The sequence below is a fragment of the Lampris incognitus genome, chromosome 18 (genome assembly GCF_029633865.1).
Source record: "Lampris incognitus isolate fLamInc1 chromosome 18, fLamInc1.hap2, whole genome shotgun sequence".
In the NCBI taxonomy this organism is placed as follows: Eukaryota; Metazoa; Chordata; class Actinopteri; order Lampriformes; family Lampridae; genus Lampris; species Lampris incognitus.
The window spans coordinates 20232423-20253271 of NC_079228.1; the positions used below are offsets into that span (position 1 = coordinate 20232423).

At 42.7% G+C, this 20849-nt stretch overlaps 1 protein-coding gene across 1 annotated transcript in view; it reads left to right on the forward strand.

Moving 5' to 3' along the window:
- The first annotated feature begins 1244 nt into the window (after positions 1-1244).
- tbc1d5 (TBC1 domain family, member 5) overlaps positions 1245-20849 on the forward strand; it is a 42263-nt gene continuing 22658 nt past the window's right edge. Inside the window, exon 1 of the mRNA XM_056298301.1 lies at positions 1245-1339. The gene's annotated coding sequence lies outside the window, so the exon portion shown is untranslated. The remainder of the gene's footprint in view (positions 1340-20849) is intronic.

The window sequence follows — 20849 nt, forward strand, 5'->3', positions numbered from 1 at the left end:
AAAGTACAAAGTTTGACTAAGGGTGTCTGCAGGGTACATTAGAGTAAACAGGCTCAGAGACACCCATAAAGCACTGGGAGGGAAGATAGAGTTTACTTCTCAGACTTGTTTTAAGACAAACTAAAGCCTGTTTTGTCTTACAGCTTCATAAAAAGATATATATTTTTGACTGCTTTCTCTATTGGTGCTACAGTGCAAGTACTGATGATTTATTTCAATATGCTTAGCTCTATTTGTGTGAAATGTGGTTATTGTGTCAGTCGTGACAGTATTTCACTGTGCTGATCAATAGGCCTCTATATTAGTTACACGACTCTACAGTTACATGCCTCAATCCTTCTGTGTATTCTGTTTTCTTTTTGTATTCTTTCTTTGTTTGGTTCCCTCGTCCCTTCTTTTGTTTCCATTTGTGTTTCTCTCCCCCTATTACACTCTATTTCTCTCCTTTTTGCCTCTCTTCTACTTAGCATCTCTCTTCCCTGACTTTGCTCTTTGATGCTCTTCCAGTGATGCTCCGACATTCAAGCCCCATTTGGTCAGGATAGCTCTGTAGAGTGATTCAATAAAGCGGTTTTCTTTACTATCATCTGTTACCATGACGATAACTCAGTCGGGGCCAATGAGAGATCACGGAGGCCACATACTCAGTAATATTAGCTTTGATAATGATAATGATAATGGTGTTCTTGAAATGCCATGCTTGTGATGATGATGGCAATGATGATGATGATGGTGATTGCTGCTTTTTTGTCATGATGTGATGTGCTTGTTCTAACCCAGTTTTTCTTAAACTGTCCTTTTATACTCTGTGTGTGTGCGCGCGCGTGCGTGCGTGTTGTCACGGTGACAACTGTGCTTGTCTAGAATTCACTATAAATACATTCAACTTGAACTGTTTCAACAGCTGCTGTTATTAAAGCTTAAGATTTTCATAACGTTTGTTTTTGTATAGACGGATTCGATATCTTTTTTTTAGACCGCATTAACATCCTGTACTCCAGCGGCCACCCCGTTTGCTCTCTCAATGATCTGAACCTTGTTCCTTAGACTGTGATGCTTTCACTATGGTTGGTCGGTCGACGCAGCACTTCCCGCATCATACGGTTCAGGCAAATTATTCATTTTACCGTTTTAGGGAAGCGGGAAGTATCGCTACAAACGCTATAAAGGCTATAGGGGGGGTTGGGTGCTGGATTACCTGGACGCAGCGCCTGTTTCACCTCCCTGATCACATGACCGGTCAGCTGCGCTTCACAGCATCCGCCTGACTCGCGACTGTTTACAAACCAGCGGTCGGACCGAGCAGGCAGAATGGGGGAGCCCTGCGTTAACTGAACAGGTAGCTAAAACTACGCCGAAGCTGACATTTATAAATGAATTGTTTTGTGTGTCGCACGGGTGCAACGGTCCCAGTCTTAGCCTGTGCGGATTTGGTCACATTTACTTGTTGGACGGCAGCGACATGTCGGAAGTAGGCCTGCGCTGCAGCTCGTGTCCAAGTTGCTAACGCTAACCTAGCTTGCCACCTTCTTCATAATTCAGTATGGTCGAGCCGTGCCGTGTGAAATTCCGCCGGTTTGGCCGACTAAGACTTGCCGTTGCGCTTGTTCAGCAGTTGGTGTGTTTCATGTTGGCTGTCGGGCTGTCAAACGAAATTTAATGATAGTTGTTTGGCGTCGTTCCCGCCTGGCTGTGTCCAAGGAGACCTCGTTAATCCCGCGTTTGTCTCCACCCATTCTGCATGTAACATAACATTGTGTACAATGACTGAGTAAATATGCCTTCACTGCCATTTGTGATCAATTCTGATAAGACTCACGGTGTGAAAAGAACAACAAACAAATGGCTTCGTTGCCTGCCAGGATTGCCAAAGGCACAGTTCAGGCAGGCTGACTGACTGGTTAGATGCTGTTTTGGACAAGGTGAGATAACTAGACCACGTCCCACAAGGACTGTACTCTCAACCCTTTGAACTGGAACCCGAGTTGTCGTAAGAAATTAGATTCCGCTTGACCACACTGCACTATGCAATAACTGGCTCATACTTTACTACTCTGGCAGTGGGTTACCAACGTTATACCCAAATGCAGTGATTTAGACAGAAGTGAAATTTGGTTTTTGGTGCCTAACTTTCCTGTGGCGTTGAGCTAACTGTTTATCATATCCTATTCAATACCATACAGTAGTTTACACACATACTTGCTGTATAGTTACATAAGCCAGTGTGCTTTTGCCTTGCCTCCTAGAACTTTTTTTTTCCTTTGGTCATCTGTGTGAGTGTCCATGCTGAAATCTATCAAGTGTAGCCTATTCAGTGCATACCAAGCAGTCAGAATCCAGCCTGCATAGAATTAGCCTACTGTGAATCATGTGACTCTGAAGACTGTTACATAGTATTTTTAAGACTGAGCACATGAGTATTCATAGGAGTGATGTTTCTCTCTTTGATTCTGTCTTACACTTTGCTGTCACCTAGTTGCCAGAACCAGTTCCTCTTTTTCACATTTGATAACTAACATTTGACACCATGCAAGATTTGACACTCATGTTACATCAATAGTTCTTTTCTTCTGTTATGTAACTGACAGTGGACACAGTTGAGATGAAGGCTATGTGACCTTATCAGTTAATGATGTTTAATTATTTTTAAGCTTAGAGACTTCTTTGACCAAAGACATGCATTTTTAGAGTATTCCAATAATGCCAACCTCCGTTCAGAGTTGAGCCACTATAGATGCCATACAGTTCTCTCTGAATTGAACCCAGAGGTCTCATTAGCAAAACATTTAATACAATTTTACAGTTGGCTTTAGTTTCAGTGTAGGTTAGCATTTCCTGCTGCTAGGCTTATGAGCTTGAAGTTGAGGTATTGGAACAAATCCATTACCAAAGTCTGACCATTTTTTTTTTTGGTTTGTTTTGTTTTTTTAATGATAAGCCTAGTGTTGAGCTGCTAGCCTAATGTGTGTGATTGTTCTGTGCCTCACAGTCCTTAGGTTGTCTTGTTTGAAGTGATGGAAGAAGGAACTGTAATTGCCTCTAGTGCTCTCAGCTGATCTGCAGTTATTAAATACTCAGATGACATCAAAGAATCTTGGGCTGGCTGACACTGAAAGTCGAAAAAATCAAAGGATGGGAGTAAGGTTCTTGGTCGTAATCCAGTGACAATTTGCCATTTCTGGCCCTCTCAGTCTGGGTTTCTGTTGGAAACTGTTACGTTTTTGTAGGCCCCTCAGTAAGTTGCTTAAGAGGGATTTGAGTATGTTCATACACTTAAAAGGAACCATGTCAAGTCACACCCTGTCACATTCTGTAACTTTACCTTTATTTAGCAGGCTAGAATTATTGAGCCATATACATTTACAGTAAGGGGATGTGAGCAGTTTGGTCATGTTCATTATGGCTGTTTAAAGGAAGAAACTAGGGGCAAAATTAACTGACTTGAGTTTTTTTATGCTCTCAGTAAGCCATTTTACAATCCAAAAACACCAGTATTAGCCCTTTTTAGATACAGGTTGAGGTTTTATTAACACCAAAAAGTATCAACCGTGCAAATGGCCAGTGGTTGTACCTTATGCAACAACATAGTATTGGGACCAGATTCAAGCTACAAAGTTTAGATTTGTCTTTGTAGGCTTTCAGAGATAAATCCCTGGAACAGATTTTCCACCTCAACCTAACAGATGGATGCTCTCTGCAGCATTATTTGTCTATTGATTTATGTATGCCTTTCATTATGTATTGATTTGATTATTTCATGAAAGATGCATACACTGAATTATTGAGGTGTCTCCAGGTAATAGAAAGTAAATTATGCAATAGTTAATTTGTGTATGTTATTGTGTTGGAAAGTTCGGACCTTGCTTTGGCATACAAGAGGCTCCACTCTGGGATGGAACTAATGAAGGCAGCAGAAGGCTAAAGAGAAACTTGCTTCAGGCAAAATTGTGCTAATGCGGTGAGGCCTACAGCCTTTGATCCATAGCATCGATCAAAAACACACAAGCACTTGTAAAAACACATAGTCATGCATACACCAGACATTCTTCATCATAGCTTAACGAGTAGTGAGTGATCTGAGGAAGTAAAAGTCTCTACTGAAATGCTGAGATGGACTTTCTGTCAAGGACAGACGTGAGGGGCTAGGAATCCCCAAGATTTATAGCCAGAACTGGGAAACGTACGTACAATAGCTCTATTTGGAGGTTCTCCATGGTGCATGTTTTTGACTGGTCTTTAGTCTTAACTGATATAGACTGCTAGAGGATACTAGATGCTGTGTGTGAGATGACAATTATGTTTGTAGTCGCACAGGAACTTTAAACCCTCTTTCTTGAAAGCCTTTTTTCCCCCTGGAAAGCCAAGAAGAAAACATTCCAATAATAAGTCAACTCATTCACAACATCTCCCTCCTTTTCCCTATACAGTAGTCATAGATTAGTTATGATTATTTAATGGGATAATGTCCTTTTCATAGTGGGGGAGACCTCTTACTTAAGCCATGTATTAGTCTCTGAGAGGAACAGATGTAGCCTAAGAAAACAGCTGCATACATTATGCATGTAAAATTATTTCTATTTTGATGGCATGAGTAGGTGATTTATCGTGTGTTGCTCCATTTGTTTGGTTAATAGGTTTAAGAGATGCCTTTGTTGTGTTATTTCCATAATTAATAAAGGAGGGGGGGAAAAACAATGCTTGATGGAAGCGTGCTATCCTGTAGGCCTATGTATTAGGCTAACCATATTCAGCTCATGGAAAAATCCCAAGGCTGGATAAAAAAATGGAGGCGAGAGTTAGTTAACCTACATTGCTGGTGTATTCACAGGAGAACATTTCTCCAGCTCAAAATGTTGATTCCCAAGTGTAGAGGAGTCGGCCAAAGTTTACCTGATGAGGCGCTGATTATTTGGTAATTCCTAGCAATCCCCCACAATAGCATGCCACTGATGCAGGCCTATGCATGTTTTTAATAGATCATGCTTTGGGTACAGAGTTTCATCCTAAATTCAGGATTGTATTTGCACCTCCGGTTTTCCCTTTTTGTTCTGTCATGTAGCAGTTGGTCAAAAGTTACTCAGTGGAACCATGTGATACTGATTTATTTTAAGGAGCCTTTTATCTCCTGTGGTCAGCCATTATTAAAGTATTTTTTTTAATGTTTTTGTAGGTCTGTGTTGGCCCACAGGAAGACTGGTGTGTAGCTGAAGTTGGTGCAAAATCATGACATTATCTGTGTAGCATTTTCAAAAACAAAGTTAGGTACAACGTGCTTTACTCCAACCAAAATGGGATCAGGAAGAAAACAAGGAAGAAGCCTAGGGTGTCAGAAATATTAGTAGTAACTAAACCAATGGCAAATGTGGAAAAGAAAGTGGTTTAAAGGTAGAACGAGTAAGATTTTCCTAAAAATTAGTGTATTGACTCATACAAAAATAATCCCTCTCAATCATCACTTTTGACCCACTAGACATGTTTGTCGGTGTCTGTATCATCAGAGACTGTCCTCTGCCTTTATTTTCTTATTTTGCTGTGTACAGAATGTTTCTAAGCGTTAAGCCTTTGGGCAACAGGACTCTGTAAAGCTGTAGCGACCAGGTGCCAGATCGAGATCGTAAGCACGCATCCAAGAGGAAGCTACAACAGTCGCGGACACAGCACTGAAAAGACGCAAATACAGCAAGGTGAAACGCCAAGCAGACAAAGCTCGTTCCAAAACGAGAGTGAGTCTGGGGTTGGCTTTCACCCGCTGGCGAGCACTGAAGGAGAGGATGGGGATGAAGAGTGACGCAGAGTTGGCCTGTACACTGGGATGTGTTCTGGCTACTGCGGTCAGGGGGCGTGTCCTAGACCATGGGAGGAGGGGCAAACTTTGAACATTGTGTTTACAAACTATGACCAACGAATTCTACTTGTGCTACCTTTAAGTGAGCTTCAAAAAATTTTTTATATATATATATATATATATCAGTCAAATGCAAATTAATAACAAAAAGCTTATATCTACATGTGGACTATCCTTTTGTTTAAGTTGCTCTGATTGCAAATGTTCAATTACCTATAGACTTCAGTCTGGTCAATCAGGACAGTCAAAGGTTTTGCAGATTTTGCTTTTATCCAGGCAGTTAATAACTCTATGACATGAGGTAAGATCAGCCAATTAGGCCTGTTGCTTAAAATCAATTCTAAAACTGATTGGAAGCTGCCATAATGGCTAAAAAGTAGCTACCTTGTTTTGGTAAAAAAGTTTAGCTTCTTTATTCTGATCCAATACCAAAAAGACAAACTTTAATGATATAAGCAATAGTTTAGGGCAGTGTTCCAAAACTAGTTTCCCCAAGGCTCAAATCACATTGTGCATGCCAAGTCAAGGGCTAAAATGTCTGAGGGTGTTTTTCCATTGCGCCAGCAAAAAAATTTTTCTGTGCAGATGTTGTTGTTGCTGCTATTACAATTATTATTATTATCATCATTATTATTATTATTAGTAGTAGTTGTAGTAATACTAGTAATTTAGGCCTGCGGTTCTTAAATGCCCAAGTTGAGGGTAACACAAGAAAAAAAAATGCATCGTTGAAACAAAATTAGCCCAAAACCAACCATTTAATTATGGACAAATGGACAAAAATAAATGGACATTCTTTCACTAACCAGTGAGAGAAGTGAAAACGACGGGATGAGGCAAGTCTTCTGATGTCAGGCCTGTATTCTGTTGTGGCAAGCCTGAGGCATTGACCAAGATGTTTATTGGCGAGTCTGTTTCTTTCCTGGTTCTTGGTCAAGTTCATTGAAGAAAATGATGACTCACATATTTACTGGGAGGGGGAAATTATGAGTAGGAGCATTGCAGTAGCTCTCAAGTTTTTGAATTGAGTTTGGGGAACCACGTTAAAGCAAAAGTCACTCACCCCAACGTCCTTGTGTTGTGCTTTGAGCAAATCAGATGTTCCCATCTCCAAGACCTCCATCTGAAGATTTGCCTCATCTACGGACGATACCAGGCTTTTGGCCTCGGCAGTCCGCTGTCCATCAGCCAAAACGGAGAACGGTTGTCTCAGGAAGAGGAGGATGTCACCTGAGAGTTTAGGGGAGCTTTCAAATTGTTCCTTGACGTTTTCTGCCAGGCTCATCACAAAATCCTTCATCACTGGATCTTCCTGCATTTTGTTCTTCTCGCAATGCTCCCACAGATGTGGAAAGTACAACTTTCTCCTACAAATCCAAAAGGTTCAGCTTTGACCGGAAAGCTTCAACCGCCTCGTACAAGTCCTCAACAGTATGGTTCTTGGCTTGTAATTTCAGATTAAGGTGATTTAGATGAGACATGATGTCACACAAAAAAAATAACATTGCCATCACCTTATTGTCATTTAAAAACCTGGGCTTTTTGGCTCCGCAGTCTGGATAAAAATTACACAAGCTCATCATGCAGGTCGTACACCCTCTCCAACACATGGCCTTTGCTCAGCCAGCGAACATCATTATGCATCAAAAGATCTTTGTGTTCCGCTGACATTTTCTCCAGCAATGCTCTGTAAAGGCGATGTTGCAGACTAGAACTCTCTTTACCAGTCTTGTCCCAGTATCCATCACTTTCATTTCCCCACACAGTGTAGCGCACAACACTGATTTGTGAATAATGCAATGAAATACTAAGAGCGCTGGGTTGACAGTGTCAAGTCAGCTTACCAAGTCCTTGTGTAGTCCCACCATTGACGGAGCCCCATTGGTGACAACGGACACAATTTTGCTCACATCCAAGCCATTCTTCTCTTCTGAGTTAATTAAAGATGATTTCCCCAGTTGTGCACCCAGGCAGAGGAAGCCAACAAAGTAGCTCTTCCCGAAAGGTCTTCCCATCAAAAAAATCTTGTGAACACAGATACTTGTTCCATATTGGCTCGGTCACAGGACGAGTCTATGGCTAGTGATATCGGTGTGTAGACTGGAAAAACATTCCTACACTAAAAGTTCTACTCGTCTTGCTGCCGTGTTAGCCAACAATGGCACCTGTTTTAATAGCTCCACACCGTTTTCTTGTTTTTCTCATCATGACTTAAAACTTCGCCAGCCATATCAATTGCACACGTTTTAATCAACTCAGCATCAGTGAATGGCTTATTAGCTTTAGTAAGTTTCAGTGAAACATGCCTCAACAGTCTTGTGATGATGTTGATTTACAGATAGTAGAAACAGAGTGCTTGTGTGATGTCATATTTACTTTTTTTTGTGGTGATCTGTATTTTTTAGGGTAGTTGGCATTAAACTGTGCAGCATGCATAATGTTGAAGTGCCGCTTGAGATTATCTGCTTTGCAGACAACGACGGTCTGCATGCATATCAAGCATGTCGGTTTGGCAGTGGCATGGTCCGATAAAATAAAACAAAACTGATCAGTCCAGTCAGATTTGAACTTATGGATATCCTGGTTGACTTTCCGCTTTTTCACGCTATGTTCTTAGTTTAGTTGTCAGGAAGGGCATCCAACGTAAAATTTTGCCAAATCATTATGCAGATCGACAAGACCGCTGTCTGCTGTGCCCTCACAGGGTACTGATGGAAACTGTCAAATCCTCTGTGGCGACCCCTGGGAAATGGGGAACAAGCTGAAAGGACTGTAGAGAGCGCGGAGTATTTCTACGCACGCTCTACAGCATAGATCAAGTGTACGGTGTAGGGTGAGGTCAAAATAAAGTACAGCAGCATGCAGTTCATTTCACATGTTGGTGCACTTTATTTCATGTTATGACAGGTGTGTTGGTGCCAATGGATCGGCGCGGGCCAGGCATTTGGCTCTCGTGGGCCGCTTATTGGGGTTCAGGGTTTTAGGGAGTCAACAACAGCCAGTTCAAGAAAAATATACTTAAAAACTTATTTCAAGACAATAAATAATTTATTGTCAATTTTTCAATGGTTCAATAATTATTGAATGAACTTGAGATATATTTCCAAACTGATTTAGCAAAACAGAACGTTTTGGTTTTGTTTCTCAACACTCAGATTAAACAAAATACCCCATAATGCCCGGTAAATGTTTAGATGTTAGTTGGAAGGTTGCCACAAATGTTGTAATTTGAAAGTTGCAATTGGTGGGCCAAATATTCCTACCTCATTTTTGGCTGGACCGGACCAGCGGGCCAGCCCTATAAACGCGAATGTCCCTGTGTGATCATGTTTAGAGTGACTGACTGAGTGATCATGTCGGAGTCACTGAGGAACAAGTTACATGATTGGGCTGCTGAATCAGGTGACCAATGATGTCACTGAAGTTACACGATTGATTGGCTGGTCAATGATGTCGGTGGTAAACACAAGTGGGAGTTTCCCTATTGACCGTAACTCTTTCAAAATTAATCAGCGCAGCGGTTCCAGCACATTCCATCCCTATAGCGTGCTAACAAACGGAATATTTTGCTGCTCTTTCCGTATCTGGTTATGCACTGTAACAGTCCAGCATAGAGCAGAGTAGGAGAGAGAACAGCTCTCCATGCGCCGAGTGGCATGAGGGAGAGCGCACAGTGCCCCAAATGAAATCACTCTGACAAAACACTCCATACAAAGTGAGTCTTGATAAAAACAGGAGAAATCCGCAGATAAACGAGGTGTGTTAACAGATGATTAGAATAATTATAATTACAATTAAGCTCTTTTTCAAATAAACATCCGAAGATGAAAGTAGGAAGTATTGTTCTTTCAACTGCATTCATAGCCTTTTTTTATTTATTTTTTTACTCTAGCACTTAATCATGTCATGTGATATGCTACTTCAGTACATTTTAACAGCAAATTTTACTTGGACCATTACAGCAAATTACAGATGAACATTTAATATCCAGGAATGCACATTATAGACACTACCACTGACACCCCCACCCTGTAACAAATTGGCCACAATTTCAAACATTGACCATACATGGTCCAGGCATATGCTAGGTTTTGACCCAGTTTTGTTAATGTTATTAAGCTAAAGAGCATTATGAGATGTCCAGCATTTAGTGTATGAAAGGTTGTGGTTAAGAGAAACATTGTCTCTTGTATTCAGTTGCTGCTGGTGAGTTGGTTAAGCAGGGGAATCCAGATGTGAATAAAAATAAATAAATAAATAAATAAATAAAAAACAGTGATAAAAAAAGAAATGCTGGATCTACAGATTATATGACTTAAGTGGGCTTGTGTGAATGTAAAACCGTGTAAAACCCATCCTGAGCACTTTAGGGAACTCTTAGAATTTTAAAGCGTGGCTGTTGAGTCAAAGCAACATTTAACCGTTTATCTTTTCCAGCCAAAGACAGTGTCTGTAAATCCTACACAATCATCAACACAATCAGTCAAGGTCAGCTGTATCAGAAGCAACACTAAAATCAAATTGCACTAGAATTGGAAATTTTTCCGAATTTTCTGCTAAAATTAGGTCTTTTTTTTTTTAAGATTTTCTTGGCATTTTTGCCTTTATTGGATAGAGGCTAGTGAAGTGTCAGAGAGGAAACCAGGGGAGAGAGACAGGTACGACATGCAACAAAGGTCTCTGGCTGGAATCGAACTAGGGATGTTGAGGTTATGTAGCATGCGCTGTAACCATTCAGCTACGAGGTATTTTTTAGCCTGTAGGCAAACCTGTCTGTGCTGTGGGATTTGTCTAATGGGTCATTTCTGCTCATATTAGTTAGTTGAACCTCAACAACTTTCTTAGGCTATTTTAACAGAAATGGTGCTCAATAAATATGTAATTCGTTAGGACGCAAAGGTCCAGTGCAGAGTTTTTAAGAAAGGCTCTGGACAAGCGCATCTTTTAAATAAAATGGTAAATAGCCAGTGGCCAATGAGCTATTTATAACTAAAATAATATGAGGAAACATTAGCGTTGCACTCTTTTACCAGACTGGTGGGTTGAAACGTGACATTTATGAATACAGGGTTTATGAATTACAGGGTTTATGAATACAGTGTCATCCACACCACAGTAGCTGCCCAAATGGAGTCGTGTTGTGAGGGAAGGACACCGACTAAAGTCGGTACCTGAACATAATGCTATTCAACCAAAACATCGGGGAAATACAAGTGCCATTGAAACAAGAGAGGAAAAAAGAACAGGCACAGACAGTGTGTTCTAACATCCAAGTAGTCAGTACTAAATTGTTGAGTACATTTGCGACTAAGTTTGCTCCACACCTGGAAGCTAACACTCTTAAGTGAGTATGTGAAAGAGAAACCAGGTCAAGTAGTCACATGGCAGAAGATTGAATTGGCACGAAACAGATTAAGCTCATTTCATCTCATTGCTGAATATAATGAAGTAGCAGAAATGTATGACCTGCAGCTGTGGCCAGTCGGGACTTTTGTCCAGTGCTATTATGAGCCAAGACGGCCCAGAGACACTTCAGCCAGTGGATTGCATGGTTTAGAGGGAAACCTCAGCATTCAAAATGCCGTGTCTGTTGGCGATAAGCCACACATGAACCATTCATCTGACAGTGCAAACGTCACTAGTAAATAACCAAATAGAATGATCCGGGTTGTGTCATATAACGCACGTGGCCTGCATGTAGGGCATAGCCAGTGCTGGAGATAAAATAAGTCATTTGGTAGTCGATAAAAGTTTAGAGGAATATGATATCCTGTGCCTTCAAGAGACTTGGCTAGCTAAACAAGATCATGAATGGAAAGGCTGAATACGCTACATAAGGACTCTCATGGAGTTGGGGAGTCCACTACGGATCTCAGTGATACTCTGGAATAGCAAATGCGATCCACTGGTGAAGGTGGTAAGACTGGATGTTGACTGAACTATTGGAATAGAGATTAAGTTTAATGACAGGGAATTCACAATTATAAATATTAAATAAATATAAATATACCTTATGAGTCGTATCAAAATGAAGATGAATAGCGCAATTAGCGTTTATCAATGCATCTTTATGTAGTTGGGGATATGAATGCTGACATTTCGGACAATAACTCTATTTGCAAAATATTTCATGAAGTTCTGCAATGGTAATAATCTTATTTTTTCTAGTAAATGCTGTTGCCTGAGGGAAGCTATACATGTTAGTGAAGCATGGCATACAATGTCATGGTTTGATCAATGTATATGCACAGCAGATGCACATGACTCTGGATAGCATGGAGATTTGCTATGGATTGGCCGCTACAGATCAAATACTAATAGTTGTGCCCTTAAATGTTGAGAATGTACCAGATCTATCTACTGTTGGCAATAATTCATATACAGGGAAGTATGGTTGGTCTTGCTTAACTAAGAATGATATTAACAATTATACTGCTCAAATTGACAAACTGCTAGATACTATTGAATTACCAAGACATACAATGTTGTGTTGTGACATGAACTGTAAAAATGAACAACATGGTAAAGACCTATGCTCTATGTATGATACTAATGCTGAATCTCTCAATGTCGCTTGTAAGCCTTTTTATAAATCTAAGAATAAGCATAATATTAAACCTGGTTGGAATGAATATGTGGCTGAAATACATGCTGCAGCTAGAGAAGCCTTTAAAATATGGGCAGAGTCAGGAAGGATGAGACAGGGGCCTTTGTATGAACACCAAAAAAACGTACTAATGCTAGATTTAAATATGCTCTCTGGTTCATTAAAAGTAATGAGGGTACTATGAGGGCTGATTCACTTGCTAGGAAGCTGTGAAACTAATATGACTCCCTGGAAAGAGGTCAGAGTTACAAACAACTGTAAAGCTTCTTTATGGTCTAGTATTGATGGAGTATGTGGCTCAGGTAATATTGCTGAATTGTGGCGACTGTACTATTATGATCTATGCAACTGTGTTAAAAGTGATACGTTTGTGGTTGATAATTTGACTCCACTGACAACATGGTACTTAGGCCGGAGGAAGTACACCATGCTATCATTAAGGTAGGTGACAGTAAGGCATGTGGTATGGATTATATCACTGCAGAACACTTAAAACATGCCAGTCAAAAGCTTGTTCCCCTTCTTACTGTACGTCTTTTGCATTTTTCATTCATGGTATGTTACCAGTTTCCGTGCTAGCGGTGTTTTTTGGTGCTGGTTATCAAAGATAAAGCTGGTAAAATAATTAACAAGGATAACTATAGACCTATTGCTCTAGCAAGCATCCTTTCTAAAGTGTTGGAGGGAATTTTGCTGAACAGGCTAGGAATGTACATTCTTAACAATGATAATCAGTTTGGTTTTAACCGTAAACATGGGACAGATATGTGTATTTTTGCCCAAAAGGAAATGGTAGCTAAATACAAAACCCAAAACTCTACCATGTTTGTGTTTTATAGACACCTCTAAGGCATTTGATAGAATTAATCATGAGAAATTCCATCCATTCATTCATTATTCAAACAGCTTATCTTGCTCTCAGGGTCACAATGATGCTGGACCCTATCCCAGCAACCATTGGGCAGGACACCCTGGACAGGCCACTAGTCCATCACAAGAAATTACATAACAAAATGTGCCAAAGAGGTGTACCCAAAGTTACACTCGGAATTGTAGTTTTCTGATATGCTCATCAGACTATGTAGGTTAAATGGGGCAACGCTGTATCCAGGGCTCGAAATTAATGATGTCCCGATGTCCCGGGGACCATTAAAAAATCCTACTGGGATGCAAATATATTTTGTCTGGGACAATTCCGGGACAGTGAAAAAAAATGTAAAAGTAAACTTCGAAATAGGTGTTATTTGCAAAGTCATTAATTATGAGTATCTAGACCTTACTTTGTCGTTTGAATAATTTAATAAAAACGTGTGAACGGCGAAACTACAAAAGGCTTACGTTCTTGCAGCACCTCACGATAGGGCAGTCAATTGCCTGTTCGTGCAAATCATAGAATGCATTCTACGTCATCCACTCTGCCAGTGGCTGCTGTTTGACTCGCGCCGATGCAACATTCATAGAGCCAGAGCGATAGACCATCATCAACGACAGTTAAAAGAAGAAGAAGAAGAAAGAAATGCTGAGGTGGTCGAATAAACAGCCCCCTGATGCAAGCCCCAATACTGCCGACTCCCGAAACGACTGCCGACTCCTGAAACTCCCGAAACTAATATTCATATGTTTAATAAAAGAATAAGTATTTTAAACTTATATGGTGGACCAGAGTCCATGGTGTGATGATTAAGTGACAAAAAATGATCAAATTATATGTATTCTGCATAATTGGGGGGGCGACGACAAGAATTAAAATTTGGGACACTGTTGGTTATATCCAGGACAATACAAAGTAGAATTCGGGACAGTTGTGGGACACTGAGGAAAAAAGTTAATTTCGAGCCCTGGCTGTATCTGCTTTTTGTATGTTAGCAATGGGGTTAGACAGGTGAGATTTTATCTCCTTTCCTGTTCAATGTGTACATGGATGACTTGTTGAAGCAGCTGAATGGGGTATAAAACTGACTGAGTTATCAGAAACACTGTTGTTAGCCATCTAATGTATGCAGATGATTTGGTTTTTTCTCCATATATTGCTGGATTGCAACAGTTATTGAAGATATTGTAATGACCGTAGGAGGCAGTTGCTCTAACTGGCGGTGGCTGTGCACTGGGGGAGCGCAGGGGCTCATAGGACTGTTAATGTTTGGGTTGAAATTGCTATAATTTGTGTGTTCAAATGTTTGGTTCACGTTGGGATGTGTTGTTGTTTGGGGGTTTGACTCGGGCTGGGTTGAGGACTGTGTACTGACTGACTGACCTTGGGACCGTGACTTAGACTGACGTCTCCACTTGCGACCTCGGGGAGAGGGGATCTTTGTGTTGTAGTTCTGGTCAGTGTGTAAATAAAATAGCACTCTCAGGGTCGTGCAGTGTATGAGACATGGGAGCTACCATTAAAAAGACGTATCTGCCTCTCAACTCCTTCTTCCACACCGGCCCACCACATTGGTGTCAGAAGTGGGATTTCGCTGAAAAATGGAGAGGGAGATCCAGAGACTGGAGCGGGACATTGAGCAGACTTGTTGGCGCTTGGAAAAACTGGTGTGGCAAAAGACGGAGCCTGCCAGAGATGAAGTTTTCCAACCCACCCTGATGGCTCCAGTGCACCAAGGCCCCAGCGCCCCCTAGAGGCCAGGAGGGCCAATACATAGGAACACCTGCTGCCCGCCACCGCCGCCATTGACCATCCCCTAACGACTGGGGGGGCTCCTGCACATAGACCACTAGCCAAGCTGCCCAAGTACAATGGGATGACACATCTAAAGCCACACCTCTCATAGGTCCAACTGGCGGCATGACACAGCAGAAGGAGCAACGAAGAAGCTGTCATCCACCTGGCTCTGGCGTTGGAGGGAAAGGCTTTGCAGGTGTTCCTCGACCTAGCCCCAGTGGAGCAGCGGGATGACCATGGTGCTGGAGAGGTGATTCAGGCAGCGACCCTTGACTGACCAGAGCAGGGAGCAGCTAGCCAGCAACCACCACCAAGAGGAAGAGAGCCTGGGACCTTCACTGCAGATGTGCAGCTGCACACCCAAAGTGGTTACTTGCAGTTCAACGCAGCTGCCCAAGTAGAGCTGGCCCTCCACGCTTTCCTGCAGGAGCTCATGCTGGAGCACTTGTACCAGCATGTCCACCTCGCCATGCCCCTAACCCTCAGTGGGGCTCTCTGCAAAGCTGAATGGGCTGAGGTGGTACTCTCCACATGGCTTACCCAGTAGAAGGCCCCCGCTTTCTGACGGCTTGTTGGGTTGGCCAAATACGATGAAGAGGAAGAAGTAGAAGAGGTCTACCAACTTTGGCTTCCACCACAGCAGTCTTGGCGATGGCCTCCAACATCCAGGCGACATCCATCCCAGCCGACTGACCGCTGGTACCAGTGTGATGAGCCTGGTTAAGTAGCCCACGACTGTTCAGCACCGGCACTGAAGGCCAAGAGTCACCTGGCCAGTGGGGAAATGATGGTGGAGTGGCCTAGTGAGGGGACCGCCACTCCAGTCTCCAGCCCCCTCTCAAGGCCGATGGACGCTGCTTGGCTGTCTAGGTCACACCAAAGGACTGTATTTGGACTGCCAACTCGACAGTCAATCCTGCTGCGCCCTGATAGACACGGGGTCTACCATTTCCCAGGTGTGACCTGGCATCCTCCCGGGCACCACTGGCCCACTCTCGGTGGCATGGTCACAAACCAACACCCAGCTGATAATGGTGGCAAGAGAAAAGGCTAGCATGAGAGGGAAGAAGTCACTGCAAGTCCGGGCAGGAGACCAGGAGCTAGTGCATGAATTCTGGTTTGCCAACATCCAGGACCCGTGCATCATCAATCTGGACCTGCTGACCCGCTGGGGAGCCTGTGTTAACGTGTCGGAGGCAACCAACACCCTTGTCATGAAGACCGTGGCGCTCCGGCCCGGCTGGGATAGGTGCAGGCTCAGGGACCGGCAAGCCTGTCGCTGAGTAGCCACCGTTCAGCAGGCACAGAGCCCTGATACGGCATTGGAGTGCTGCTGCTGCCAGCAGCAAGAGGAATGAGGCCAGATGACGCCGACAGTGGTGGCCATCCAGAACGCCAGCAACGAGAAGAGGTGGTTCTCGTTGCCCACGCAGAAACTGAGGCAGCAGTAAGAGGCAGACGTCACCCTGGCACTGGTGAGGGGTTGGCTGGCTGGAGACAGGGCGGCGCCCTGAGTGGACAGAGGTGTCAGCAGTGGGGCTGGAGGTAAAGACCTACCACTCTCAGTAGGGCAACTTCGAGCTCCACGACATGTTGGCGTACCAGAGGTGGCAAGTTCCCAGACGAAGGAACAACCTCCTGCAGCTATTAGTGCCCTGTGTGCTCCATCCCCAGGTTCTCCAGGTGGTCCATGGCTCGGTGGGGGTGGGGCACTATGGGAACACCAAGATCCTCCACCACCTCAGGGGCGGTTCTACTGGCCAGGCTGTCGACGAAATGTGGACGTGCACTGCTGCGACTCTTGTAGCCACCGGGCCCAGGTCAGCTCCGGAGTCCGGCAGAAGAGGCCTATGACACACGGTGCCTTGGGTAGGCCTTCATGTCAGGGGACACAGTATAGGTGTATTGTCCCATTTGCAAGAAAGGGATTTCCCCCACGCTTTGCAGCCACTGGCAGGGGCCCAGTGAGGTCGTATGCCGGCTGTCTTGAGGTGATGTACTGGGTGCGCATGCCCGGCTGGAGGCGCATGGTAGTGCTGCACCAGGACAGAGTCTGCCCATACCGCCCCCTTGCTCTGCTTGTTGTTGGGGAGGGGGGTGACTGTAGCACCCCATGTGCCGATCAATGTGCCTCTCCCCCAGTTGCACTTCCTGTGAGCCCCAGGCGATCTGTTTGCCAGCAACGGCAGCCTGGACATTTGAGGGACTATGTTTGATTGATGGGTCATCGAGGACGACTGACCCCTCAGGTGGGGCTAGCGACCGAAGGAGGTGGCTCTGCGCTGGGGGAGCACAGGGGCTCATGGGATTGTTTATGTTTGGGTTGAAATTGTTATAATGTATGTGTTCAAATGTTTGGTTCAGGTTGGGATGTGTTGTTTGGGGTTTTGACTCGGACTGGGTAGAGTACTGTTGACTGACTGACTGACCTCAGGACCGTGACTTATTAGACTGAGGTCTCCAGTTGTGTCGATTGTGTTGTAGTTCTGGTCGGTGTGTAAATAAAAGAGCACTCCCAGGGTCGTGCAGTGTATGGGACACGGGAGCTGCCATTGAAAATAGATCTCTGCCTCTCGACTCCTTCTTCCACACCGACTTGCCACAATATGTTCCCAGTATGGCGCCGAATTTGACATCCACATGAATTAAAGTTCTCCATCGCTACAACAGATTTCCATCAATTGGATTCCCGAGAGGCCATGTAGGAGATCAGTGCAAGGTTTACAAATAGCCCTTTCAGACACAACAAGATTTGAGCTCAAATCTGACTGGGTGTTCGGGGAAGTTGTGGAGGACAGGGCAAAATACGCGGAGTTTTCAAAACTTCTTGCAGGACAAGGTCATCATTATCTTTATCTTTTATTTTCATATTTTATTCTATGTTATTCATATTATTCTTTTTTCTTATATTTTATATTTTCCTGCTGGTTGCCTTGTTTCTTCTATTGGTTGCGTTTTGCTCAACACAGCGAAAAGCTGTCATGGCTCTGCGCAAGCCATTAGAAATGATGGGTTTCAGAGAGCAGCGGTGCTGCTGTTGCGTTGTCTGAAAGCCTGTGCAGCGTCTAAACCAAATGAACGGGGAACTATGCTGAGAGTTCTCTATGCTCTGTAGAGAAAGGATTGGCCCTAATATAAGATGTTTTGTTTTGTTTTGGTTTGGTTTGGGTTTTTTTTTCCTGAAATTTTGTTTAAAAAAAGTGGGGGTTTTATACTTAGGACTAGACAATTGCATGTTCATTCATTACAACAGATATTCTTCTTGAATGAAGAGAGTACCAGAGCGTTTATGGTATTTTACAGAGTGCTGCATTATGGTTTGTTTGTAGCCTTAATGTTGCTAGGCTAGCGAGTGTTTTTAGTCCGTTTATAGTGAGTCTTTCAGAGGCAGTCTGCACTGAAAGTGTTTCATTAGTATGATTTAACCTGCAGGAGTTTCTGAAGGCTGCTGTAACGTGTTTTGCTGCCACAGAGGAAATAATTTCATAAAAGGTGAAAACGAGTTCTTAGCGTCTCCCGATATCTTTACTGCAGAAATGAACCAGGAAGAAAATCTGTCAAACAGCCTGCCATCACAGATGATGAGCTCAAAAATAGTCTGAAAAATGCCAACTGTCAGAAAATAATTATGCGAGAGGAATGAGCGTGAGAGGAATGGACTCTCCACAGTAACTGTCAGCTGACTAGTGGCTTCTGGGAAAGTGAGCTGTCTACAGACATCCAACCGAAAAGAAACTTCGGTAAGCAGCCAAACGCTGTTATAAAGTGTAATGGCTATGGGAGGATGAGAAAATTGCGGTTCAAATCCATTCACTGTAAGTCTTGTTTTACCAGTTATTTTGTATGGCATACTGTGCGATCACTGACAAAAATGTGAAGGAATACTTCAGGACAGGACATTTCATTTGTCGCGCTTCTTGCTGATGTCTGAGTGTGCTGTGAAAAACAATCTGTGGTTTTATAAATATTATAATGTAATGGTCCAAGATGAATGATCACTATGCCCGACCACCTCCTCCCCAAATAAAAAGCCACCACAGTGCCTAAGCCCTCCAAAAGCTGGTGCTGTTAATTTTTCTTTCCGTTAAGTGATAGAGGCTCACTTAAAACAAAAACATTGTTTTGTTTGGTATTATAATAAGATACATTAAAAACATGCATGGAATATGAATATGGCTTGGCCTGAATCCACGCTTATCAGGATGATGATAGAGACCATAAAAAGGGACCAGTCTGGGATCATTTTTGGAATTATTACATTGTTTGACGATCCTGAAAAATAATTCCAGTCTGTTTGCCTGGGTGGCTTCCTTTTCTTGGGATTCTGACTAGTGCTGTATCTTCTCTTGTACAGATCTCTCTATTTTATAGCCATTTTATTTCTACCTGTGGCAGCACCAGTGAAATGTCTCATCTGATATGTTAACTTGTCACGTAACAACCAATCAATAAAAAATTTGAATTCCAAAAAAAAAAGAAAAAAAGAATATGACTGGCCTGAAAAAAACTTTTCAGTCAGAGGGTTTTATTTTGTTGTTGCTTTAATCCCTGCATCCAATACAATGCCAAAAAGAGCAATGTTATGATCGTAAAATGTAAAGAGGATAGAAAATTAGTTGTCCTGATTTTTTTTTTTTATCTGGGTAATAAGGCTCTTAATGTGTGTAATTAGATGAAATACCTTGGTTATTATATTACAGAAGATCTAACTGATGACAGAGATATCCATAGACAGTGTTGCAAATTGTATGCCTTGGCTAACATGTTGATACATAAGTTTTATATCTGCACTATCAATGTCAAAGCCTCATTGTTCAGAGCTTTTTGTATGCCTCTGTATACTGCTCACTTATGGGGTAGTTACAGAAAAGGTAGTATACAGAGACAAAGTGGCATATAATGATGATATGCGATTATTGCTTCGCGTACAAAGATATCACAGTGCTAGCCAGATGTTTAATATTGATATACCTACATGTCAAGCACTGTTAAGAAACATTATGTATAAATTTGTGCCGTCTAGACAAGTTGGAGAATGTCATTTCTACAAAGGCCGAAAAAAGTTAGGAGGTATGGCCAGGCCTCACTTTCTTCACTATTATTGGGCTAGCAATTATCAAAAGCATTATAATGTAGGTCAAGGGGTGGTGCAGAAGCTCCACTTTGGGTCAAATTGGAATCTTTTAAATCAAAACTCCTGTCCTTAATCTCGGCTCCTTTACCACTTAATGCTGGCTTTTTTGAAAATGCTGTAGTTAACCATACGTCAAAGAGCTTGGTACAGTTTTGCAAACATTTTGGGTTGCAGAATGCTTCACTTCAGACTCCTATTTTTGCAAATCATCTTTTCAGTCCCTCTATGTCAGACCTGACTTTTCGGGCCTGACATGGGAATGGCATTAGTTGTTAATGATTTATATATAAATGGAGTATTAGCCCTGTGATGGTCTGGCGGCCTGTCCAGGGTGTCTCCCCGCCTGCCGCGCAATGACTGCTGGGATAGGCTCCAGCATCCGCGCCACCCTGAAAGCAGGATAAGCGGTCTGGATAACGGATGGGTGGAATGGGTTTTAACCAACCCTGTAAAGAGTTATACTCGTTTCTCATCAAATATGTTGAGACATTGGCGCAACACCCTTTACGTAAACTGTTGGCTGGACAAATATTTTTGCCCCTGTAATATTATGTTCTATGTATATAGCCTCATCTTGTGCTCTTTATTTTATTTT